This window comes from Micromys minutus, assembly GCF_963924665.1.
Source record: "Micromys minutus genome assembly, chromosome: 15".
In the NCBI taxonomy this organism is placed as follows: Eukaryota; Metazoa; Chordata; class Mammalia; order Rodentia; family Muridae; genus Micromys; species Micromys minutus.
Window position 1 is genome coordinate 48,384,931 of NC_137984.1, and position 24,523 is coordinate 48,409,453.

At 36.9% G+C, this 24,523-nt stretch overlaps 1 pseudogene across 1 annotated transcript; it reads left to right on the plus strand.

Moving 5' to 3' along the window:
* Positions 1-16,291: 16,291 nt before the first annotated feature.
* Positions 16,292-16,558, plus strand: LOC308430092 (small nuclear ribonucleoprotein E-like; annotated as a pseudogene). The gene has a single exon. The product of its transcript is annotated as a small nuclear ribonucleoprotein E-like (transcript).
* Positions 16,559-24,523: the final 7,965 nt, after the last annotated feature.

Sequence of the window (24,523 nt, forward strand, 5' to 3'; positions counted from 1 at the left end):
AGCATTCTTTGAGACTATTATGTGTTTTTTTTCTTTGAGTTTGTTTATATAGTGAATTACATTGATGGATTTTTATATATTGAACCATCCTTATATCCCTAGAATGAAGCCTACTTGATCATTTTGATATGTTCTTGGGTTCAGTTTGCAAGAATTTTATTGAGAATTTTTGCATCAATGTTCATGGAAAAAGTTGGTCTAAATTTCACTTTTTTGTAGGGGTTTTGTATGGTTTTTGGTATGAGTGGTAATTGTAGCTTCACAGAATGAGTTGTATAGTGTTCCTTCTGTTTCTATTTTGTGGAATAGTTTGGGGAGTGTTAAGTCTTCTATGAATATCTTATAGAATTCTGAACAATACCCATATGGTCCTGGTATTTTGGGAGGAAGTGGGAGGCTTTTAATGACTGCTTCTATTTATTTGAGAATTATTGGACAATTTAGATAGATTATCTTATCCTGATTTAACTTTGGTACCTGGAATCTGTATAGAAAATTATAGATTTCCTCTAGATTTTCCAGTTTTATTGAGTATAGGCTTTTATAGTAGGATGTGATGATTTCTTGAATTTCCTCAGTTTCTGTTGTTATGTCTCCCTTTTCATTTCTGATTTTGTTAATTTAGATACTCTCTCTCTGTGCCTTCTAATTAGTCTGGGTTTATCGAGTTTGTTGATTTTCTCAAATAAGCAGCTCTTAGTTTGTTGATTCTTTATATATTTTGTTTTGCTTTAATTTAGTTTGATTATTTTTTGCCATTTACTCCTCTTAGGTGTGTCTGCTTCTTTTTGTTCTGGAGCTTTCAGGGATGCTATCAAGTTGCTAATTTATGCTCTCCAGTTTCTTTTTGGAGGACTTCAGAGTTATAGGTTTTCCTCTTAGCACTGCTTTCATTGTATCCCATAAGTTTGGGTATGTTGTTCTTTCATTTTCATTAAATTCTAAAAAGTCTTTGATTTCTTTCTTTATTTCTTCTTTGACAAAGTTGTGTTTGAGTAGAGTATTGTTCAGCTTCCATGTGTACATAGGTGTTTTGTTGTTTTTGTTGTTATTGAAAACCAGCCTTACTCCATAATGATCTGATAGAATTCATGGAATTATTTCGATCTTCTTGTATCTGTTGAGGCCTGTTTTGTGACAAACTATATGGTCAGTTCTGGAAAAGTTACCACGAGGTGCTGAGAAAAAGGTGTATTCTTTTGTTTTAGGATGAAACGTTCTATAGATGTCTGTTAAATCCATTTAGTTTATAATTCCTCTTATTTACACAGTGTCTCTATTCAGTTTCTGCTTCCATAATCTGTCCATTGATCAGAGTGGGGTGTGGAAGTCTCCCACAATTATTATGTGTGGTGCAATATATGTTTTGACCTTTAGTAGGATTTCCTTTATGAATATTGGTGCACTTGTATGTGGAGCACAGATGTTCAGAATTGAGAGTTCATTTTGGCAGATTTTTTCCTGTGATGAGTAAAATGTGTCCTTCTGTATCTTTTTGATAACTTTTCATTGAAAATCTATCTTATTTAGTATGAGAATAGCTACTCCATCTTGTTTCTTGGGACCATTTGTTTGGAAAGCCCCCCCCCCCAGCCCTTTACTCTGAGATATTTTATCTCTTGTCACGGAAATGAGTTTCCCATTTGTATCAAAAAGGTGGATCCTGCTATGTATCAAGTCTGATAATATATGTTTTTTAATCGGGAAATTAATTTCATTGATATTAAGAGATGTTAAGGAATAATGATTGTTGTTTGCTATTATTGTTGTTGTTACAGGCAGAATTATGTTTGTGTGGTTTTCTTCTTTTGGTTTGTTGCAAGAAGATTATTTTCTTGCTTTTTCTAGGGTGTAGTTTCCTCCCTTGTGTTGGAGTTTTCTGTCTATTATCCTTTGTACTGCTGAGTTCATGGACAGGTATTATGTAAATTTTATTTTGTCTAAGAATATTTTGGTTTTCTATCTATGATAATTGAGAGTTTTTATGGATATAGCAACCTGTGCTTGAATTTGTGTTTTCTTAGCGTTTATAGATGTCTGTCCAGGATCTTCTAGCTTTCATAATCTCTGTTAAGAAGTCTGGTGTAATTCTGATTGGTCTTCCTTCATATGTTACTTGCCCATTTTCCCTTACTGCTTTTAGTATTCTTTCTTTGTTTTGAACCTTTGGTGTTTTGACTGTTATGTGTCAGGAGGACTTTTTTTCTGGTCCAATCTATTTGGAGTTCTTTAGTCTCTTTGTATGTTCGTGGTCTTCTCTTTCTTTAGGTTGGGCAAGTTTTCTATAATTTTGTTGAAGATATTTACTGGCAATTTTAGTTGGTAGTCTTCACTCTCTTCTACACCTATTATCTTTAGTTTGGTCTTCTAATTGTGTCCTGAATTTCCTGGTTGTTCGAGTTAGGAGTTTTTTGATATTTGCATTTTCTCTGACTGTTGTGTTAATGTTTTCTATATCTTTTGCCCCTGAGATTCTCTCTTCCATCTCTTGTATTCTGTTGGTAATGCTTGTGTCTATGACTCCTGATGTGTCTCCTTTTGTGATTTCTTTATTGTTTCAATTTCTGTTTTCAAGTCCTTCACCTGTTTGGTTGTATTTTCCTGTAGCTCTTTAAGTGATATTTTGTCTCCTCTTTAAGCATTTCTACTTGTTTACCTGTGTTCTCCTGTATTTCTTTAAGGGAGTTATTTATGGGCGCCTCAAAGGCGTTCCTTCATCAACATGACATATGATTTTAAGTCCAAATCTTGTTTTCTGTTGTGTTTTGATAGCCACTACTTTCTTTGGTAGAAGAACTGTGTTTTGATGTTGCCAGGTTGTCTTGGTTTCTGTTGCTTAGGTTCTTGCATTTGCCTCTTGCCATCTTGTTATCTGTGATGCTACTTGATCTTGTTGCTTTGACTGGAGCTTGTCTCTCCTGTGTGTCTATGGGCCCTTGGGCTCAGAAGGGAGATTCAGCTATCTGTAGGTAGGCTGTGAGTCCTAATTGTGGTTAGCAGGTTCTGGCTCTGGGCACAGGTGGAGGCAGAAACAGTCAGTTCTTGAACAGCAATGCAATACCTGAGCTCCAAGAGTTCCTGGTGGTCTTTCCATGGATAGTCAGTGGAGAGGAAGTGGGAGCTCACTTGTGGGCTCAGGAGGGAGAGTGCTCCTGAGGCTTCTCTGGGTGCTCAGTTCTCTCCAGGCAGGCCATCAGTCCTGATGGTGGTGGGTTGGCTCAGGCTCTGGGCACAGATGGAGCACAGTTTGTTTTCCAGTAACCACGTGTTACCTGCTTCCTGAGAGTTTCCAATGGTCTCCCCATAGATAGTCAGTGGAGAGAGAGTGGGGCCTCACCCATAGGCTCAGGAGAAAGAGCGCTCCTGAGGTTCCTCTGTGTGTTCAGCTCTTTGCAGGCAGGCTGTGAGTCCTAATGGTGGTGAGTCAGCTCTGGCTCAGGGTACCAGTTTGTTATTTTATATTCTCCTACTATTTATTTAATCATTAACTATTTCTTCTCCATCTCTATATCTTTCTCCTTGTCCTTTCAACTTACTTATTTCTCTTCTCTTTCCGTTTTTTTTTTTTTTTTTTTTTTTTCTCTCCTCTGGTACTTGCCTGAATTTTGCCATTTCATTTCTCATTAATGTTGTATTAAATACAATAATATATCTTTGCCCCTCTTTTTTTAATTTTAGTGGCATTGTGAAATTGACTGTAACTGGTCATGACCATGTTTACTTTGTTGTTTCTCTATAGGTTGTGGTTTCTTCTGTTGTCTCAGACTGGTAGGTGAGACTAGGCCTAGTGCTTTGATGTTAACTGTTGTTTAAGTGGCCAGCAAAGTTATGATAATTTATTTCTTTACCCTGTCATGGCCTAGACCTGTCCATTGTTCAGTGACTACTTCATCTTAAAGAGTATAAGACATTCAAATTCCCAGCCAATGACTTGTCCTAAATGCATAAATCCCAATACGGACAAATTAAACAACAACAACAAAAAATGTTAGTAAGCAACGTGACTCCTCAAAACAATAGTTTCATGATCATCTGGTTCTAATGATCGGTGGGTGGATAAACTTCTGGATAAAGAGTTGAAAGATGTAACTATAGCAATGGTTGTTATTTACAGAAAATATAGTTAGACACCTAAATGAGTTAAAAATAGGATAAAAATAAAGAGCTAAATGATATGAGGAAGAAAATGCAAGATATATGCAGAGAATTTAATGAAGATACAGATGTTCTGAAGGAAAGTAACTAACTACAATTTAGGAAATGGAATGCTTAACTAGTTGAATTTAAAAAATAAATTAATTAATAGCTAGGTTAAATAGAAGGTAGCTCACTAGATTCATAGATAAAGTGAATTATTTAGAATATTCAGAGTCATAAAAGAAAGTATCAACCCTACATAGACTTTTTAGATACCAATTAAATTCCAAACTTAAAAATTATCTGTACAGAAGAATTTCAGCGAATTTTTCAAATATTGGGAAAGAGGTGGGGATCTGGATTCTGTAGAGTATTGGTGTCAACAAAAAGTGCACTCCACTGGCAAAGATACACAAAGATATACATAGAGCTTGAAAGCAAAGAGATAAAAACAGATTCCAAGCTTAGATTTCTGGAGACTCACATCCAAAAACGTATATTTCAAGGCAAAAAGACAAAAGTTATTTAATTAAAACAATATAACATCTATTAGCATATATGTACCAAATACTGGCACACCTATTTTATAAAACTCACTGTTGATTATAAATCTAAAGATAAGACCCAATGAAATAACTAACAGTAACTTCACAACCTCATTCTTAGGAATATATGTCAACTGCACATTAAAAGCCAACAAAGAAATATTATGTGATGCTATAGACCACCAAATAGACTTACCAGACAACTATATAACATGTCACAACAGCAGAACACATATTCTTCTCAGCAGCTGTAATGACTATTCTTGGTTGTCAACTTGAAACACTAAGAAAAAGAAAACCTCAACTGAGAAACTTCCTCCATTGGATTGATCTACGGGGATATATCTGAGGCATATATATCATGTGGGTAGCACCATCCTTAGAAGAAGGCCCATTCCCCTTTGGGTAGGACCATCCTTAAGTAGGCCTGTGCTGTATTAGAAAGGTAGGTTAAGAACTCAGAAGAAGAAAGCCAATAAGTAACATTCCTTCATTGTCTCTACTTCAGTTCCTGTCTCCAGGTTTCTGCTTGACCTCCTGCTCTGGTTTCCCCCAATGATGGACTTTCCTTTTCAAGTTGTTTTTGTTTCTGGTGTTTCATCACATCAATACAGAAAGCTAACTAGGATGTCAGCCTAGGCGACTTTTCTAAAATATATTACATTTTAGGATGTTAAACCATATCTTAATGCATATAAGAAAATTGAAATGACTTCTTATATTTTATCAGATCGTAATAAAATAAAGTTAGATGCTACTTGCAAGATAAATTACATGAAATATGCTTATTCGTGGATATAAGCATTTTAAAATAATCAGTTTGCTTAGCAAGTTTTTGCCCATCTCTGCAATATTTTAACAGGGAAATAGAGACATGAAAGAAATAAGACTATTAGGAAGGAATCTGGAAATTGTAAGGCAGGAACTTAAGGATGGGTAAGAGCTTTGACTCTGATCAACGTGGGCATAGACATCCTTCAAGACGCCATGATGAAACTCTTTTGTTCATGTAAATATTATACACTAACAAAGTCCTTGACCATTATAAAGACATGAGCGTTCACATGCTGGGTCTGGTGCACCTCCATAAGATTGTGTGCTCTGTGCCTGGAATTCCAATCATTCTCGATCTGCACACAAAATTGTAGTGTGAGACCTTCTGTGGAGAGGGCTATGAGAGGCGAGAGAGAGCTCACATGATATGCAGTTGACACCCACTACCTACCTGAATCCAGCCGATGAGAACTCTGCCGGGGCATTCAGCAACGCTTTCAGTGGTCTGTTACAGAAATTCTGTTTTTCTAGTGACAGATCATTCAAATAAACAATTAAAATTATTTAGTTATCAGTTAGCTGTAAGTACTAGCCAGAATGCTATTCTAGCCTGATTTTTGTTTTTGTTTTTTGTTTTTTTTTTTTCGGTTTTTTGTTTTTTGTTTTGTTTTGTTTTTTTCTATTACTTTATCTCTCATTTCCTGGCTCCTCTTTCTTAATTAAAATTTTCTAACACCCCCACATTCTCTTCTCTCTGGCCTCCATATCCAGGAGAAAAAAATGAAAACCTTTTCATCTCTGAAAACATATTTTAGATGTATATAATTCAAACTAAAAATGTAAATAAAAATGTCATAGAGCAAAAGCTTATAGAACCAAGTATCATGGCTGCAATATTTACCAATACATGTGTACATGACCAATCTGTGCCTTTGACCTTCCCAACTCAGTCTCAAATTCCTCAAAAAAAGAGTTTGTTGCTTTGCATACATAATCCAAATATTCAATTCAACTACCAATTTATTTTTCCTTATGTATGAGAGCAGTCCACAGTGAGTATAAAACTGATTGTGTTTGAAACACAAAGTGTGTCTTTTACTTAATTTTGGAGAAAAATCATTATATGCAAAAGGAGGTCTTGTAGATTGATTCTAACTTATTGGCTAAGACAGCTGCACAAATGAACAGGTCCAGTCAGCACAACTTCAGCAGAAAGAGGTAAAAATTTCTCTGCATCTACAACACCAAAGCAACAAGGACATGAGTGAGAAGCAGAGACCGTGTGACCATATCTCTGCACTGTCTCTGTTTCCTTGTCTCTTGTGACATGCTCTGACCTCCTAAAATCAGTGTATGAAATAAATTGCAGTAGCTATGAGCCGGGTTACTGGCAATCAAAGGTTACCAGATAATGGGCTCACGTGTACTTCCCTTATAGTTCTTGCTCACTCAATAGAAATTTTTCTTTTCAGACTGTGAGCCCAGTTTTGGTAACACATGTGAAAATAAAATGATCATGTCCATACTGCTGTTCCTATAGGCAATGTGCAAAAATGAAAGAGGTAAAAGGCTTTTATTTACCTGAACTGTCACAGATGAAGCAGAGCTCTTATGTCCTGAAGATAAGGACATAAGTCTTGGAATGGGTAGGGTGCTTATCTTCCTCTTCTCCCCACTAAGGGCAAGTGTAAACACATACGCACACAAACACACTCACAAAGTATACCCACATCATATACCAGATAAAACACACACACAAATACACACACACAAAGTATTCCCACATCACATATACACACCACTTGCAGGTCCACTTTTCTAATACGCAGGATTCTCAGGACTGTCACCAAGGAGTAGCTGGGACTCAAACACAAGTGCCCGTGTCTGATAGAAACTTAACATCTCCATTGCTATGGTGCCACAATACGTGTCCCAGTATTAATCAAGCATATTTCAAGACATATTCTCTCATTTGCTTCCACACTCCTCTTTTCTGTTCAATATTCCAAGACATTCAAGCACTAATACGTTTATCTGACTTCAAGGCTTTGAACCAAAGCCTTCCAACCCAGCTTAAAAACCATGAGAGCTGATGGTGCCATTAGAAAGACATTGTGATTTTAAATAATATTTAAGGTATCATTTAAAGATGAATAAAATTAAAATATTATTTAAAATCACCATCCTCTGTGCTGAACAAGTGTTGTTCATCTGTGTCTGGAAATAACTCTCCAAGGCTACTAAATATATGAACTGGTTTGAAATTCAGCGTAGCTTGAGCACAGAACTCACTAAGGTTTGGCTTTGTGGGTTTTGGTAGTTTTTCTGTTGTGGTTGTTTTGTTTTTTGTTTGTTTGTTTTCCCCTCTTAAAATTGTCGGCTTTACATCTAGAAAAAAAGTCATGAGACGGAGACTTGTTAGGTATGATCAAGGTTATTTAGAATTCTCCTACCTAGCACGGATTATAACTCTCCACTACAGCAAAGGACTCCTTACTGAGAATACATACACAACGCTCCCTCACACAAACCCTATATTCCTGGAAAATAGATTTTTATGTTTTTGGGGATTTAAATACTGGTGATAGAATTATAGTCTTTATACCTTTTGACAATGACCCTGATGGTTCATAAATGCCAATCGTGGATAAAAACTAATTACAGCTCTTTCAGGTTAAACAGCGGCAACTGAATACCACTAATTATGCAATGAAGCTCACAATACTACTAAAACACTGGCAATAAATGAATTCACAGGGAAGACAAAAAAGGAAAAAGAAAAAAAAGAATGCAGCAGATCAACCATTGTGCAGAAAATGGCAAATGCTAAAATCTTTCCCTATTACACCATGGATATTTTAAATGCTTTAATTATTGTACAATGATTACTTCCAGCTCAGCACAAAGGCAATTCTCAAGGCTGACAAATCCTCTCAATCCCCAAATGCATCTTTTATCCTGGTGATTGTGAGCTTTATATTGGTGGATATTTGCCTAGGTTCAGATGGCGAACAGTCAGCGTCCACATTCAAGCACGCCAATCATCACGTTTGTATGGATAAGATCAGAATCTCCAAATGACTGGGAGCAGGGCTTGTTTGCGTTTGATGGAAGTAACTGTGATTTAACACTGTTAACATGGCTAAGCTTTTCCTGAACAGACTTTTAGTTAAATCAGATGCTGTGGAAAATCCTAAGGATTCAGTGGGGACCAGTCATCAAGTTTCTCCTCCATGTGCTCTAATGCCAAGACACTTAGTGCAGAGAGATTATTTATCACTTTAATATAAAACTTTGATAATCCAACCAGCGTTGCTCCTACCTCTCCTCAGGGAGAGCTGTCCCAGAGGGAATGTGTAATGAAAAACATAAACCTGCTGCCCTTCTGTCTTAGGCTCAGTTTTTCTGTGCCTTTCACCAAGTGCATCTTGTGTTTTTCAGACTATTTTGAAGGACTCTAAAGTGCAATTTCTTTTTAAAATATGTGTGTGCATGTGTTGTATGTGCACATAGAAGTGTGTGAGGGAAGTTGGTCTCCAAATGGTGGTTATCAGATGTGCGCCTGTGTTTGGAGGCCAGTATTCATAGCAGCTTCCCCTGTGCTGCACACCTTAGTTTTTTAGAAAGGTCACTTACTGAAACTTGACCTCATACACGGGCTAAAATGGCTAGCCAGGGAACCCATAGGCCCATCAGTCTTTACCTCACCAGTACTGGGATAGCCATGAGCCTCCGTACACAGTATTTTTATGTGGGTCGTAGAGATCAAATTAAAGCTCACATGTTTACAAAAGAAAACTCTAAGTGCACAGAGAGACTCTGCCTCAAAAGAATAAATCAGAGAGAATACCTGGTACCTTCATCCAGCCTCTGTTCACACTTATGTCCCTCCCCCATGCACACATACACAAAGACACACACACACACACACACACACACACACACACACACACACACACACATGAAATACTCTGTACTTCAAATATACCTTTTTCCCCTAAACCTGTTTCTGCCATGGTATGATTGGTCTTAATATCACACTATAATTCCTTTCAATGTTTTATTTCTATCAGCACATCCTCCTGGCTTCCCAAAAGTTAAATCTAAGAGTTATCATTGAAAAAAAATTTTCAAAATCCAACTCAAATGTAATATTTGGGCCTTATTAGTTTTAACAACATTTTATAAATATTTCTGTATAGTGAAATGTGTTCTCATGTTAATTGTATTGTCCAAAAATCCCTGTTTGCAGTGTCCTGGCTACAGGAAGCTGCCCACAGTTGGCTCTGATTGGAAAATAAAGTTGCCAATAGCCAATTGTTGGAAAAGGAAAAAGAGGGGGAGATTTTTAGGGTTCCTGGGAAAGAAACGCAGAGGAGAAGAAGGGATTCTGCCAGGCTATGAGAGGGGCTTAGGACTGACCATACAGTGAAGGAACAGAAGGGTGAGACGGCTGAAATGTAGGTGCAGAGGGAAGGGTGCCCCAGGAGAAGGCTGCCCAGAAAGAAACAAGACAGCAAAGATTAAAAATAGATTTAGATGCAGGAAGGTCTGGAGGTGGCAGACATTGAGCCAGTTAAGGCTTATTAAATATAAAGGTTTCTTACGTATGTGTCTTTTCATTTGCGAAGCCTGAGATGGGGGCAGGAACTGTGATCACCCACCAGGAGCTCCGTGGTTTAGCAATTCACCACTAGATTTCTGTGTATTAATTATACAAAAGAAGTTAATTACAGCATGCCCATGCATGTATGAGATGTCATTGATTCATATTCACCCATTCCGTTTATTACTTATTCTTACCTTCCCTCCCTTTCCTGTTTTTTCCCTTTCCCTCTTCCACATCACTGGCAAACTCTGCCCCTTTTACTTTCTCAGACCTTTTATTAAGTATCTTAAGTATTGTTGGGTGCCCATTAACAGAGCTGCAACACCTTTCCACTCAAAGTGTCCTATCACCCATCACCTTCAAAGACTACTGAAGTTTGCACAAGTTATTAAAATACCTATGTGATAAACTATAAAAAGAAGGACAAAGGCATAACTACTTCATGTGAGGCTTCAAGATCTTTTTGTTGTTGTTGTTGTTGTTTTGTTTTTCTTTAAATTTATTTTTAAAAAAACAAAGATAAAAGAACAAATTTTAAGCATTTTTGCATAAATGTATACAAATACATTTTTGTCAGTGCTTGGCTCTTTTTTTAAAGTTTGATATTCTGCATTAAGGTCTTACTAGTTACAATGAGCAAAAAGTACATGTAAAACAGGATGTAACCCAGTATTAGTCAAAGTATTCTTGGTGTGTAAGGATTGAGTATAATGTTTTTTTTTTCTTGAACTTCACACAGTCTGTGAGTTGTTTCTGGGGTAGGCCCAGCTTTCTGGGGTTAGTATCCCATTATCAGTGACTGCATATTATGTCTGTTCTTTTGTAACTGGGTTATCTCACTCAGGATGATATTCTCTAGATGCAGCCATTTTCTTAAGAATTTGGTTAAGTCTTTGTTTCTGATAGCTGAGTAGTACTCCATTGTGTAAATGTACCACAATTTTTGTATCCATTCATCTACTGAAGGACATCTGGGTTCTTTCCAGCTTCTGGCTATTATAAATAGAGCTGCTATGAACATTGTGGTACATGCGTCTTTGTTGTATATTAGAGTGTCTCTGGGGTATATGCCCAGAAGTGGAATATCTGGATCTTCAGGTAGTACTATGTCCAATTTTTTGAGGAATCTCCAGACTAATTTTCAGAGTGGTTGTACCACTTTACAACCCCACCAACAGTGGAGAAGTGTTCCTCTTTCTCCTCACCAGCATCTTCTGTCTTCTGAGTTTTGGATCTTGGCCAATCTGACTGGTGTGAGGTAGAATCTGAGTTGTTTTGATTTGCATTTCCCTGATGGCTAAGGATGTTGAGCACTTCCTTAGCTGTTTCTCAGTCATTCGATATTCCTCAACTGAAAATGATTTGTTTAGCTCTGTACACCATTTTTAATAGGGTTGTTTGATTCTCTGGTGTCTAGCTTTTTGAGTTCTTTGTACACCTTGGATATTAGGCCTCTATCTGATGTGGAGTTGGTAAAGATCTTTTCCCATTCTGTTGGCTGCCGTTTTGTTTTCTTGAGTTTTTAGAGGCTTCAAGGTCTTAAGAGGTGGCTGAGCAGGGGAGGGAGAGATGGGTAGAGAGGCCACTGTAGAGTGCTTCAGATGGGGTTTTGGAACCTGGGTTTCTGAGACTGGGATATTGGTGATCTCTGATAAAAGTCTAGGGGATTCAAGGAAAGTGACTTTAAAGCAGATGAGGTCTTTCAAAGCAGGACTGTATGTAGAGAAGAAAACCTGTCTCAAGCTTGTTGGTGACTAAAAAGCAACCAGAATCATCCTTAGAAGCATTCTGGGTTCCTGCCTTCTGAGGACAAGAACCACACGGATCTGAGCAGTCTCCGAGGCCTCAGGAACCCATCTCCACAGATGGCCATGCTGACGAAAATGCATGTCTGCAAGCGCCTGTGAAACAAACAGCTACAGCCTTCTCATTCCAGTCTCACCCTCACCCTGACTCAGCTTCTCCCTAGCTAAGCTCCAAGTATTTCTCTAGCCACTCAAATACCACACAGGAGGAAGGAAATGTCCACGGAGAGTTCAAATGAAAAGCCAAAAGTTCTTAACCAACTGCTGGCAAGCAGACTTACTCTTCCAAACCGTTTTAAAATAAACCGCCATACAGACTGTCCCCAGGGCCTGCTGTGGGTACCTCTATGAACCTGACAAGCCTGAGAAGGACGGGACCCTGCCTGCACATTGTTGTCTTTTCAGTAGCACCTTCCTGCTTCAGACCTCAGGCATCAGAGAGCTGCACCTGAGCGGCTATAACCTCTGGATGCCAGACTCCAGTTGCCTGGCGCACGAGACAACCAACTCTATGATGGACATTTCCCACAGGTCATTTCTTCTGATTTCACCATCCTAAGGCTGGAGAGTTAGCATGAGATTGGTTTTGTGGGTGGCCATGCCCAACTCTCACTACTGAGGTATAAATGTTAATTTCCCTTCAGCCTCCTCCTCCTAAGTCCCATCTTTTCTGCGGGGCACTGTGGTTACTGCTGCCTGCTCTGTGTGTCCAGCTTCTGTGTGCATTCAGTTTCAACACGGGTCATTGTGCTTCCCAAAATGGTAAGAAAAGAATTTGTGTTATCTGTCATTCTTAAGATGTACAATGGTATTTCCATATAACTGCCGTTATGAACTGGGACAACATATAGATCTCCAGATAAATGATAAGCAATGGGACTGTAGAGATGCCTCAAGGTTTTAAAAATGGTACATTCTTGCAGAGAACTCTGATATAGCACCAACATTTGGGTAGCTCACAACCACCTGTAACTTCAGCTCCAGGTGATCCAGTATCCTCTTTGGTCTCCACAGGCAAACACACACACACACACACACACACACACACACACATCTACAAATCTATCTATATTTTTACAAAAATACGTACCAATTTACGTAATTAAAAAATAAAAATTTTAATCATAATCACAATGGGAAAGGGACCTTGGGTGTCTTGTCGGTATTGTTTACTACCACGTGCTTGGTGAGCCACAGGAACTGAATGATTGATAGAACTTCTCAGTAAACATGTTTACTCAAGAAGGAAAAAGACTTAGGTGGTAGCTCAGAAGGTAACATGCTTGCTTTGCAATCATAAAGATCCTTTTCTTCCTCACCGATTGCACACCCAGTCTGACTGTTCTTCCTTGGATTTTCCCTGTGTTTTGGCTGTCATAATGCCCCTGCAAACATCATGCTTTCCATATCGAATTCCTATAATTGCACTTCTACAGGCTTGGAGCTGTTCCCTTTGCAGTTCACGCCACACAGGATTAAACAATGAGAAGGATAAGGAGCTTGAAGATCCCGAGTACATTACCAACCAGCTTCTTAACCTAATCATCTCAGTTCATTAAAATCTGCAATCAGTGTGCCAGTTTCATGTCTCAGAGGCTTCACTATAAAACCCCAGCCTTTGCTGGGGAAGCCTAATCACTGCCTAATTAGCATAACTTCAAGACTTCCAGCTAGTCATTCTCAATTGGCTCTCTTGCTTCCTAGAATGTCCTCATGCTGCTTGGACTGTAAAAACTGCAGCCCATCCACCAGTGAAGCCTCATTTGGCCCAAGCCATTTGTAACATTCAAATGACAGACAAATTGAAAACAAAAACTATTCTAATTTCAATGTCCCACGGGATGATGCTATAGAGCCAGGTGATACAGTTCCGCAAGTCACTAGGAAAACATCTCCGTGTACTCTGGCACTCCTAGTGTCCTCACTCCTTCTGTCCCTGCCTTACTTCTAGTTTTTAACCTATTTTCCACATTTGGCCCATTATTCTATCAATTTTCTCCCAATTCCTTTTGTCTAGAATTTACATGTCTTTCCCTGAGCAGAAATTCCTAAAAAGTCATTATTCTCATGGCTGTCTCTTTGACCCTCTTTTCTGCTTTTCTGAGTCACCATAATTTACTGTGGATGAAAAGTGAGGCGATGACCACTCCTCACCACAGGAATTATTCTTGTCCCTGTCTCGAAATACTCTGCATCATGGCTGGCAGGCGGCCCAGCCTTTCAGAGTGTTGTGTGATATTCCAAGCACACAAATCAATCCGGTTCAGGTGGCTAACAGCCACCTGTAAGTCTAGAGGATCTGACACCCTCTAGTTGCTTCTACAAGCATGTGCACGTGGATGGTGCACATAAAATCACCCAGGCACATCCACATAGATAAATATAAATGTAAAAGATACTCTACATCCATAAACAAATTTTAGGAACTATCTTATGAATAAGAATTTCTCTGATATGTCAGGTATAGTAGCATACAACCTTTAATACTTTAATGAGAGGCAGGAAAGAACTCTATGAGATTGAGGCCAGCCTGGTCTACATAGTGAACTTCAGGGCATCCAGAAACACATTGTGAGAGTCTGTCCTGGAAAACAAATAACAAAAACAGAAGATATCATCAATCGGTATGTTATATACTTAGGTAAGCAAGATCTGAATCATGACACTTTTACCATTAAAGGTGTTTGTAAAAACACACGATAGAGGTAAAAAGAAAATCTGGTTTCTTTTTTAGGTGTTCTACCTCTAGGGTTATCTCCTTGTACAAAGCTCAAGTGTAAGTGGATCAAAGATCTCCACATTAAACCAGATACACTGAAACTATTAGATGAGAAAGTAGGGAAAACCTTAGAACACATAGGCACAGGAGAAAATTTTCTGAACAAAACACCAATGGCTCAAGCTCTAAGGTCATAGATTAACAAATGGGACTTAATGAGATTGCAAAGTTTCTGTAAGGCTAAGGACATTGTCAAGAAAACAAAACGGCAGCCAACAGAATGGGAAAGATCTTTACCAACTCCACATCAGATAGAGGCCTAATATCCAAGGTATACAAAGAACTCAAAAAGCTAGACACCAGAGAATCAAACAAGCCTATTAAAAAATGGGGTACAGAGCTAAACAAAACATTCTCAGCTGAGGAATATCGAATGGCTGAGAAACATCTGAGGAAGTGCTCAACATCCTTAGCCATCAGGGAAATGCAAATCAAAACAACCCTCAGATTCCACCTCACACCAGTCAGATTGGCCAAGATCCAAAACTCAGATGACAACAGATGCTGGCGAGGTTGTGGAGAAAGAGGAACACTTCTCCACTGTTGGTGGGGTTGCAAACTAATACAACCACTCTGGAAATCAGTCTGACGATACCTCAGAAAATTGGACATAGTACTACCTGAAGACCCAGCTATTCCACTTCTGGGCATATACCCCAGAGACACTTTAATACACAACAAAGATATATGCACCACAATGTTCATAGCAGCTCTATTTATAATAGCCAGAAGCTGGAAAGAACCCAGATGTCCTTCAGAAGATGAATGGATACAAAAATTGTGGTACATTTACACAATGGAGTACTACTCAGCTATCAGAAACAACGACTTAACCAAATTCTTAAGAAAATGGCTGCATCTAGAGAATATCATCCTGAGTGAGATAACCCAGTCACAAAAGAACAGACATAATATGAAGTCACTGATAGTGGGAAGCTAACCCCAGAGGCTCGCACTGCCCCAGAAACAACTCACAGACTGTATGAAGACCAAGAAAAAAAGAAAACAAAACAAAAAAAAATAGTCATGCTCAATCCTTACCCACCAAAAACACATTGACAAATTCCAGGTTGTACCCTGTATTATATGTACTGTCTGCTCATTGTTTAAAAAAAAAATCTTTACACACCAAGAAAATTTTGACTATTTCCAGGTTGCATCTTGTTTTACATGTACTTTTTTCTCATTGTAAGTGGTGGGATCTTGATCACACTATCAAAACTTTAAAAAAAAAAAAACAAGTACTGACAAAAATCTATTATATACTTTTATGCAAAAATGCTTAAAATCTGTACATTTATCTTTGTTCTTTAAAATAAAGTTGTAAATAAAAAGAAAATCTGGAAACTATTGACTTTTTTCCATAATTAGACATATATAAATTTGAGACCATTGTTCTGAACCATACCTAAAGTATGTACCTTCTTCCACAATGAACCAAAGTATGTGAAGAGTGGAAAGACTGTTAGCACTGCCTCAAACCTCTCTTATCTAAATACAGGATGTATGCACAGGGGAAAGTACATAAATATGCGTTTAATATCTAGGTTAAATAGATGGGACACATTAAGTCAAGAAAACTACACAAATAAGCATGTATTTAAAGATATTATTTTTTCATGTGGTCTTTGTCACTTCCACCATGGCCTACTGCAAGCAGGGCCAGAAGATGGTGCAGCCCATCAGCCTTATCTTCAGATACTTGCAAAGTAGATCTCGAATTCAGGTGTGGCTGTATGAGCAAGTGAATATGTGAATAGAAGGTTGTTTTATTGGATTTGATGAGTACATGAACCTCCTATTAGATGAGTCAGAAGAAATCCATTCCAAAACAAAGTCAAGGAAACAACTGGGTCGGATCATGCTAAAAGGAGATAATATTACTCTGCTCCAAAGTGTTTCCAACTAACAATAGTTAAACATGGGAGAAGTTGAGAAAGCTGTTCAGTGTTTTTAAAGGTGTCTTCTGGTGGGAGTTATATTTACTCATCTTATTTTACTTGTATATTATCATTAGATCACAATAAATATTGTGAGATTGTTTTTGCTACAAAAAATAAAATAAAGATATTATTTTAAGCCAAGGTACTATCTAAGGTCCTGGATTTAATTTCTTGCAACATAATAATATAAAGTAACAAATATATTGTTTTAAAACATGATACAGTGAGTTATTATTATTAATACATACCAATTCAACGTAAGAGTCCTATTGAAATTGGAAGGGAAGATAAAAACTTGGGAAAGAACAGCAATGGTATTCTTAACAAGGGTGTGAGCTTGTAGGTATTAAAACAGAATTCCCTAAGCCCAACATGGTTTTTACTAGTGAAACTGTTTTGATAAACTATAATATTTTAATAAAAAGTTCAAAATAGTGTATATAGCCAGAAGACTTATCATAAATATATCTTTAAAGGCAGCAGTTTGGTTCAAATATAGAAGTGTACAGTTAATTCAAGGCTTCCCTGTGCCCTCTATGCAGTGGTAAAGACTACTGAGCTCTAAGGTCCATGCTCTGTGAACTTCCTAGGAACAGAATCTCCAACAGGAACGTTTGCTGTCTTTGGCATGGCATTGTTTCTCAGAGTACATCTCATTGATAGGTGAAAAGTTTGTTTATCCTCACTTCTGAATAATCAGTGGTTAAGAGATTGCAAATAATACATAGTCACTGTTGAGGAGTTCCTGATGTTTTCCCTAAATTTGGCATCTGTAAATAAGGCTACATTGGTTAACCCTATTCATGCCTAAGTACATTTCAAAGGAATACAACAATGGAATTCTTGGTTCAGAAAACAAGCATGCATTCAGTTTTTACAGCAGACCTTTTCAGAATAGGATCTACTCATAAAGCTCCTATAGCCTCCAAATTGAGGGTCTATCCACTAACATCTCTCTAAAACTTAGTAATAACAATCTTTTCATTACACCAATTCTAGTAAAAGTCTTAACTTTATTTTGTAAATATTTAGCAAAGCAATCTTTAAAATTCATGAACACTTTAAAAGTAAAGGTTACCCATATTTAGGCTAAACAAGTTGTAATATTATTATACACATACATATATAACATATATCCTAACAACAGTCAAATAAAAAAGAAGCCATTAATTGAAAGAAAACAAGGGAGATAGTACATGAGAGAGTCTTGAGAGAGGAGAGAAAAGGGAGAATTGAAGCAATAATATTATAATAACAACAATTAAAATAATTATTCAAAATTAATGGTTATCAACAATTAAGACAATGCTTTGAATTGAATATATCCTATAAGGAAACCTTAAGCTTTTGATAAGGAAAAGTATGCTCTATAGAAGATTAATTATAAAAACATAAAAGATACCTTTCCACCTGGAACAGCAAACAGCCTGGGGCACAGACCTAGTGAAGTCGCATCAGGCGTTCTCAGAGCACACAGAGAGTGCTGTGCACTCTGGAAAAGGGTCCTTTCCAGCTCACAGTGAGGGCCAGTTATCTGCCATCAAGACTCCGGATCTGACCAGGAAAGGCAGTGCTCAAAGATCAGCTCCACAGGTGCTTTTACACCTGGACCAGAGGTGAGCCTGACACATAGTCCCTGGGTGGTCACTACAGGAGTTCTCAAAGATTAGAGAGTGCTGTGCTCTCTGGAAAAGGGTTCTTTTTTAGCCTAGAGAAAGAGCCAGGTCTCTGCCAGTAGGACTCAGGACCTGTGGGCAGAGGGCTGAGCACCCAGAACAACCTCACAAGAGCTCCCACACCTGAGCCCATGAACACAGAACTGAGTCACTGCGATCAGAACTCATTGCTTGCCCACAAAGAGCTGACACTCAGAAACAACTTTCTTCCTGAGCCCATGGAACCTCAGATCTACAGAAGAGACAGGCTCCAGTCAGATACAAAAAGATCACCTATAATCACAAATAACAAGATGGAAAGAGAAAAACAAAAGAACTTAAGCAATGGAAACCAAGACAAACTGGCAATATCAGAACCCAACTCTCCCACCACAGCAAGTAGTGGATTTCCAAACACACCAGAAAAACATGAAGTAGACTTGAAATCATACCTCATGATAATGATGAAGAGGTTAGAGAAGCGCATGAATAACTCCCTCAAACAAAAACAGAAAAACCAGGAGAAATCACCCAAAGTACTACAGGAGAAGAAAACCAAACAAATAAAAAAATTGAAAACAAAAATAGAAACAATAAAGAAAACACAAAAAGATAATACCCTGGGGGTAGAAAACCTAAAAGAGAAATCAGGAGTCACAGATGCAAGCATTAGCAACAGACCACAAAACATGGAAGAGGGAATTTTAGGAGCCAAAATGTCAGGAGATCCAGGACACAATGAGAAGACCAAACCTAAGGATAATAGGCTTAGAATAGAATGAAGTCTATCAACTAAAAGGCACAGTAAATATCTTCAACAAAATTATAGAAAAAAATCTTTCCTACTCTTAAGAACGAGATGACCACGAGCATAAAAAGTCTACAGAACTCCAAATAGATTGGACCAGAAAAGAAATTCTTCCCAACACATAATAGTCAAAACACCAAATGTTCAAAACAAAGAAATGATAATAAAAGCAGTAAACAAAAATGGACATGTGACATATAAAAACAGATGAATCAGAATTATACCTGACTTCTCAGCAGTGACTATGGAAGCTAGAAGATTCTGCACAGACATCATACAGACTCTAAGAGAACACAAATGTTAGCCTAGGTTACTATATCCAGCAAAACTCTCAGTTACAATAGATGGAGAGACCAGAATATTCCAGGACAAAACTAAATTTACACAATATTTTTCCACAAATCCAGTCCTACAAAGGATAATAGAAAACCCAAGGAGGAAAATTATACCATAGAAAAAGCAAGAAAATAACTAAGCAAGAAAACCAAAAGAAAGGCACAGAAACATAATTCTACCCATAACAACAAAAATAACAGGAAACAACAATCACTATTCCTTAATATCTTTTAACATAAATGGACTCAATTCCCCAATAGAGAGACATAGACTATTAGACTGGATACATAACAAGTTTTAACTTTTTGTTGCATACAGGAAACTCATCTCAGAGACAAAGACAGACAGTACCTCAGAGTAAAAGGCTGGGGAAAAGCCTTTCAAGAAAATGGCTCCAAGAAACAAGCTGGAGTAGTCATTCTAATAGCAAATAAAATAGATTTTTATCCAAAAGTTATCAAAAAAAGATAAGGATGGACACTTTTCACACATTATAGGAAAATCTATCAAGATGAATTCTCAATACAAAATATCTATGCTTCAAATAAAAGAGCACCCACATTCATAAAAGAAACCCTACTAAAGCTCCAAACACACACAATAATAATAAGAGACTTCAATACCTCACTCTCATCAATGGACAGATGATGGAAGCAGAAACTGAACAGAGATGCAATAGAAATAGCAGAAGTTAGAAACCAAATGGATTTAACAGACATCTATAGAACATTTCATCCTAAAACAAAAGAAAAAAAAACCTCACCACACCTTTTCCAAAATTGACCATATAGTCAGTCAAGGAAAAATCCTCAACAGATATAAGAAGATTGAAATACTGCCATGCATCCTATCAGGTCACTGTGGACTAAGGCTAGTTTTCAATAACAACAAAGACAACAAAGAGCCCACATAAACATGGAAGATGAACTATGTTCTACTCAACAATAATAAGATCAAAGAAAGAAATTAAGAATTTTTTAGAATTTAATGAAAATGAAAGCACAACATACCCAAACTTATGAGATGCAATGAAAGCAGTACTAAAAGGAAAACTCATAGCTCTGAGTGCCTCCAAAAAGAAACTGCAGAGAACATACACTAGCAGCTTGGCAGCACAGCTAAAAGCTCTAGGGGAAAAAAAAAGAAACATATATACTCAAGAGGAGTAAATGGCAGGAAATAATCAAACTCACAGCAGCAATCAACCAAGTAGAAACAAAAGGAACCATACAAAGAATCAACAAAACCAGAAGCTGGTTCTTTGAGAAAATCAACAAGATCTCTAACCCCTTAGCTAGACTAACTAGAAGGCATAGAGAGTATCCAAATTAACAAAATCAAAAAAATGAAAGGGGAGACATAACAGCAGAAAGTGAGGAAATTCAAGAAATCAACAGATCCTACTATAAAAGTTTATACTCAACAAAACTGAAAAATCTGGAGAAAATGAACAAATTTATAGAAAGATACCAGATACCAAAGTTAAATCAGGATCAGATAAACCATCTAAACAATGATATAACACCTAAAGAAATAGAATCAGTCATCAAAAGCCTTCCAAATTAAAAAAGCCCAGAACAAAACAGATTCAGTGAAGAATTCTATCAGACATTTATTGACGACCTAATACCAATACTTTCCAGACTATTCCACAAAATAGAGTCAGATGGAATACCACCCAACTCATTCTTGAAGCCACAATTATTCTCATTCCTAAACCACACAAAGAACCTACAAAAAAAGGAACTTTAGACCAATCTCCCTTATTAACATTGATGTAAAAATACTCAATAAAATTCATGCAAACTGAATCCAAGTACATATCAAAACAATCATTCCTCATGATCAAGTAAGCTTCATCCTTGGGATGCTGGGATGGCTCAATATACACAAATCCATCAACTTAATCCACCATTTGAACAAACTCAAGGAAAAAGAAAACATGATCATCTAACTAGATTCTGAGAAAGCATTTGACAAAATTTGACATCCCTTCATGTTAAAAGTCTTGGAAACAGCAGGAATCCATGGCCCATACCTAAACATAGTAAAAGCAATATACAGCAAACCAATAGCCAACATCAAACTTAATGGTGAGAAACTTGAAGCAGTCCCACTAAATCAGAGACTAGAAAAGGCTGCCCACTTTCTCACTACCTATTCAATATAGTACTGGAAGTTTTAGCCAGAGCAATTAAACAACAAAAGAAATTCAAAGGAATACAAATCCTAAAGGAAAAAATCGAAATATCATTAGTTGCCAATGACATGATATTATACTTAAGTGACCCAAAAATTTCCACCAGAGAACTTTTAGAGATGATAAACAAGTTCAGCAAAGTGGCTGAATATGAAATTAACTCAAACAAATCAGTAACCTTCCTATATTCAAAGGACAAACATGCTGTAAAAGAAATGAGGGAAAAGATACCCTTCAAAATAGTCACAAACAATATGAAATACCTTGGTGTGACTCTAACTAAGCAAGTGAAGGACATTTATGACAAGAACTTCAAATTTCTGAAGAAGAAAATTGAAGAAGATCTCAGAAGATGAAAATATCTCCCATGTTCATGGATTAGAAGGATCAACATTGTAAAAATGGCCATCTTACCAAAAGCAATCTACAGATTAAATGCAATCCCCATCAAAATTCCAACTTAATTCTTCATAGAGTTGGAAAGAGCAATTCGTAAATTCATCTGAAATAACAAAAAACCTACAATAGCAAAATCTATACTCAACAACAAGAAAACTTCTGCAGGAATCACCATTCCTGACCTCAGACTATATTACAAAGTAATTGTGTGAAAACCTGCATTATATTGGTACAGAGATAGGTGGGTAGATCAATGGAACAGAATAGAAGATCCAGAAATAAACTCTCACACATATGGGCAATTGATCTTTGACAAAGGAGCTGAAAACGTTTGATGGAAAAAGGACAGCCTCTTCAACAAATAGTGTTTAACTAGCAGTCAGCATGCAGAAGAATAAAAATAGATCTCTTCTTATCTCCTTGTACAACGCTCAAGTGCAAGTGGATCAAAGATCTCCACATAAAACCAGGTACACTGACACTATTAGAAAAGAAAGTGGGGAAAAGTTTAGAACATATAGACACAGGGCAAATTTTCCTGAAAAGAACACCAATGGCTTGTGCTCTAAGATCAAGATTCGATAAATGGGACTTCATGAGATTCCAAACTTTCTCTAAGGCTAAGAACACTATCAAGAAAACAAAACAGAAGCCAACAGACTAGGAAAAGTCTTTTACCAATCCCACATCTGATAGAGGTCTAATATCCAATATATACAAAACAAGTTAAGATCTAGAGAATCAAACAATCCTCTTAAAAATGGGTACAAAGCTAAACAAAGAATTCTCAACTGAGGAATATCGAATGGCTGAGAATCACCTATGGAAATGCTCAACATCCCTAGTCATCAGGTAAATGTAAATCAAAACAGCCCTTAGATTTTACCCCACAACAGTCAGAATGACTAAGATCAAAAACTCAGATGACAGCAGATGTTGGCGAGGATGTGAAGAAAGAGGAACACTCTTCCACTGTTGGTGGGGTTGTAAGCTGGTACAATCACTCTGGAAATCAGTCTGACAGTTCCTCAGAAAATTAGATGTAAAAAAGGGAAGGCCAAAAAATTAGAAGCCTCAGCCCTTCTTAGAAACAAACAAACAAACAAACAAAAACCCAATAAGCGTATAGCACTCTCTCAGAGTTGGGTACACCTAGACCTTAAATAAATCATTAATAGCTCAAGAGCTAAGATAGCCTTGTAGCGATTTTTGGTATCTAAAAATCATTATGTTAAATCTATACACACCAAGAAAACTTTGAGTATTTCCATGTTACATCTTGTTTTACATGTACTTTATGCTATTGTAACTAGTAAGATGTCAATGCATACTATCAAACCTCTAAAAAAAATCAAGTACTGACAAAAATATATTCATATAATTTTATGCCAAAATGACTTTAAAAATTTGTACATGTATCTCAGATTTTTAAATAAAGTTGTAAGAAGAAAAAGAAAACATAGAAAACTAACTAAATAAATAAATAAATAAATAAAATGCTTTGCAAAAACAAAAAAAGAAAGAAAAGAAAGGTAGACGTAGTACTACCTGAAGACCCAGTTATTTCACTTCTAGGCATACACCCCAAAGATGTTCCAACATATATTAAGGACACATGCACCACAATGTTCATAGCAGCCTTATTTATAATAGCCAGATGCTGGAAAGAACCCAGATGTCCTTCAGTAGATGAATGAATACAAAAATTGTGGTACATTTACACAATGGAGTACTACTCAGCTATTAGAATGATTTAGAAAATTTCTAGACATATAGATGGATCTAGAGAATATCATTCTGAGTGAGGTAATTCAGTCACAAAAGAACAGACATAATATGCACTCACTGATAATTGGATACTAGCCCCAGAAAGCTCTGACTCCCCAAGAAATAACTCACAGACAATATGAAGCTCAAAAAGAAGTAAGGCTGAAAGTGGAGGCCTCAGTCCTTAATAGAAAAAAAAAAGTGTATAGCACCCTCTCAGAGTGAAGTACACCTAGACCTTAAATCATTAATAATTCAAGAGCTAAAAATGTAGCCTTGTGGTAACTCTGTGTATTTATAAATCATTATGTTTAATCTTTACACACTAAGGAAACTTTGACTATTTCTATGTTACATTTTGTTTTACATGTACTTTATGTTTATTGTAACTAGTAAGATTTCAATGCATACTATCAAACCTTTAAAAAAATCAAGTACTGACAAAAATATATTTATATAGTTATATGCAAAAATGCTTTTAAAATCTGTAAATTTATCTCTGTTTCTTAAAATAAAGTTGTCTAATTAAAAAGAAATGTAAATAAAATATTCAGGAAAAAATAGAATAATCACAGAAAAAACATAAAAGGTAGATTATAGATTAATAGATGATAGATAAATGGAACATACATAGATGATAAACAATGCATAGATAGAGATAGAAATTAGATTGGCCTTTCTGATAGGGGCTTCTCCTTTACTTCCTTTGTCTGGAGAATGTCCCTGAACACAGATGGCCAGCCTTGTCTAAAAAGTGACCTTGTAT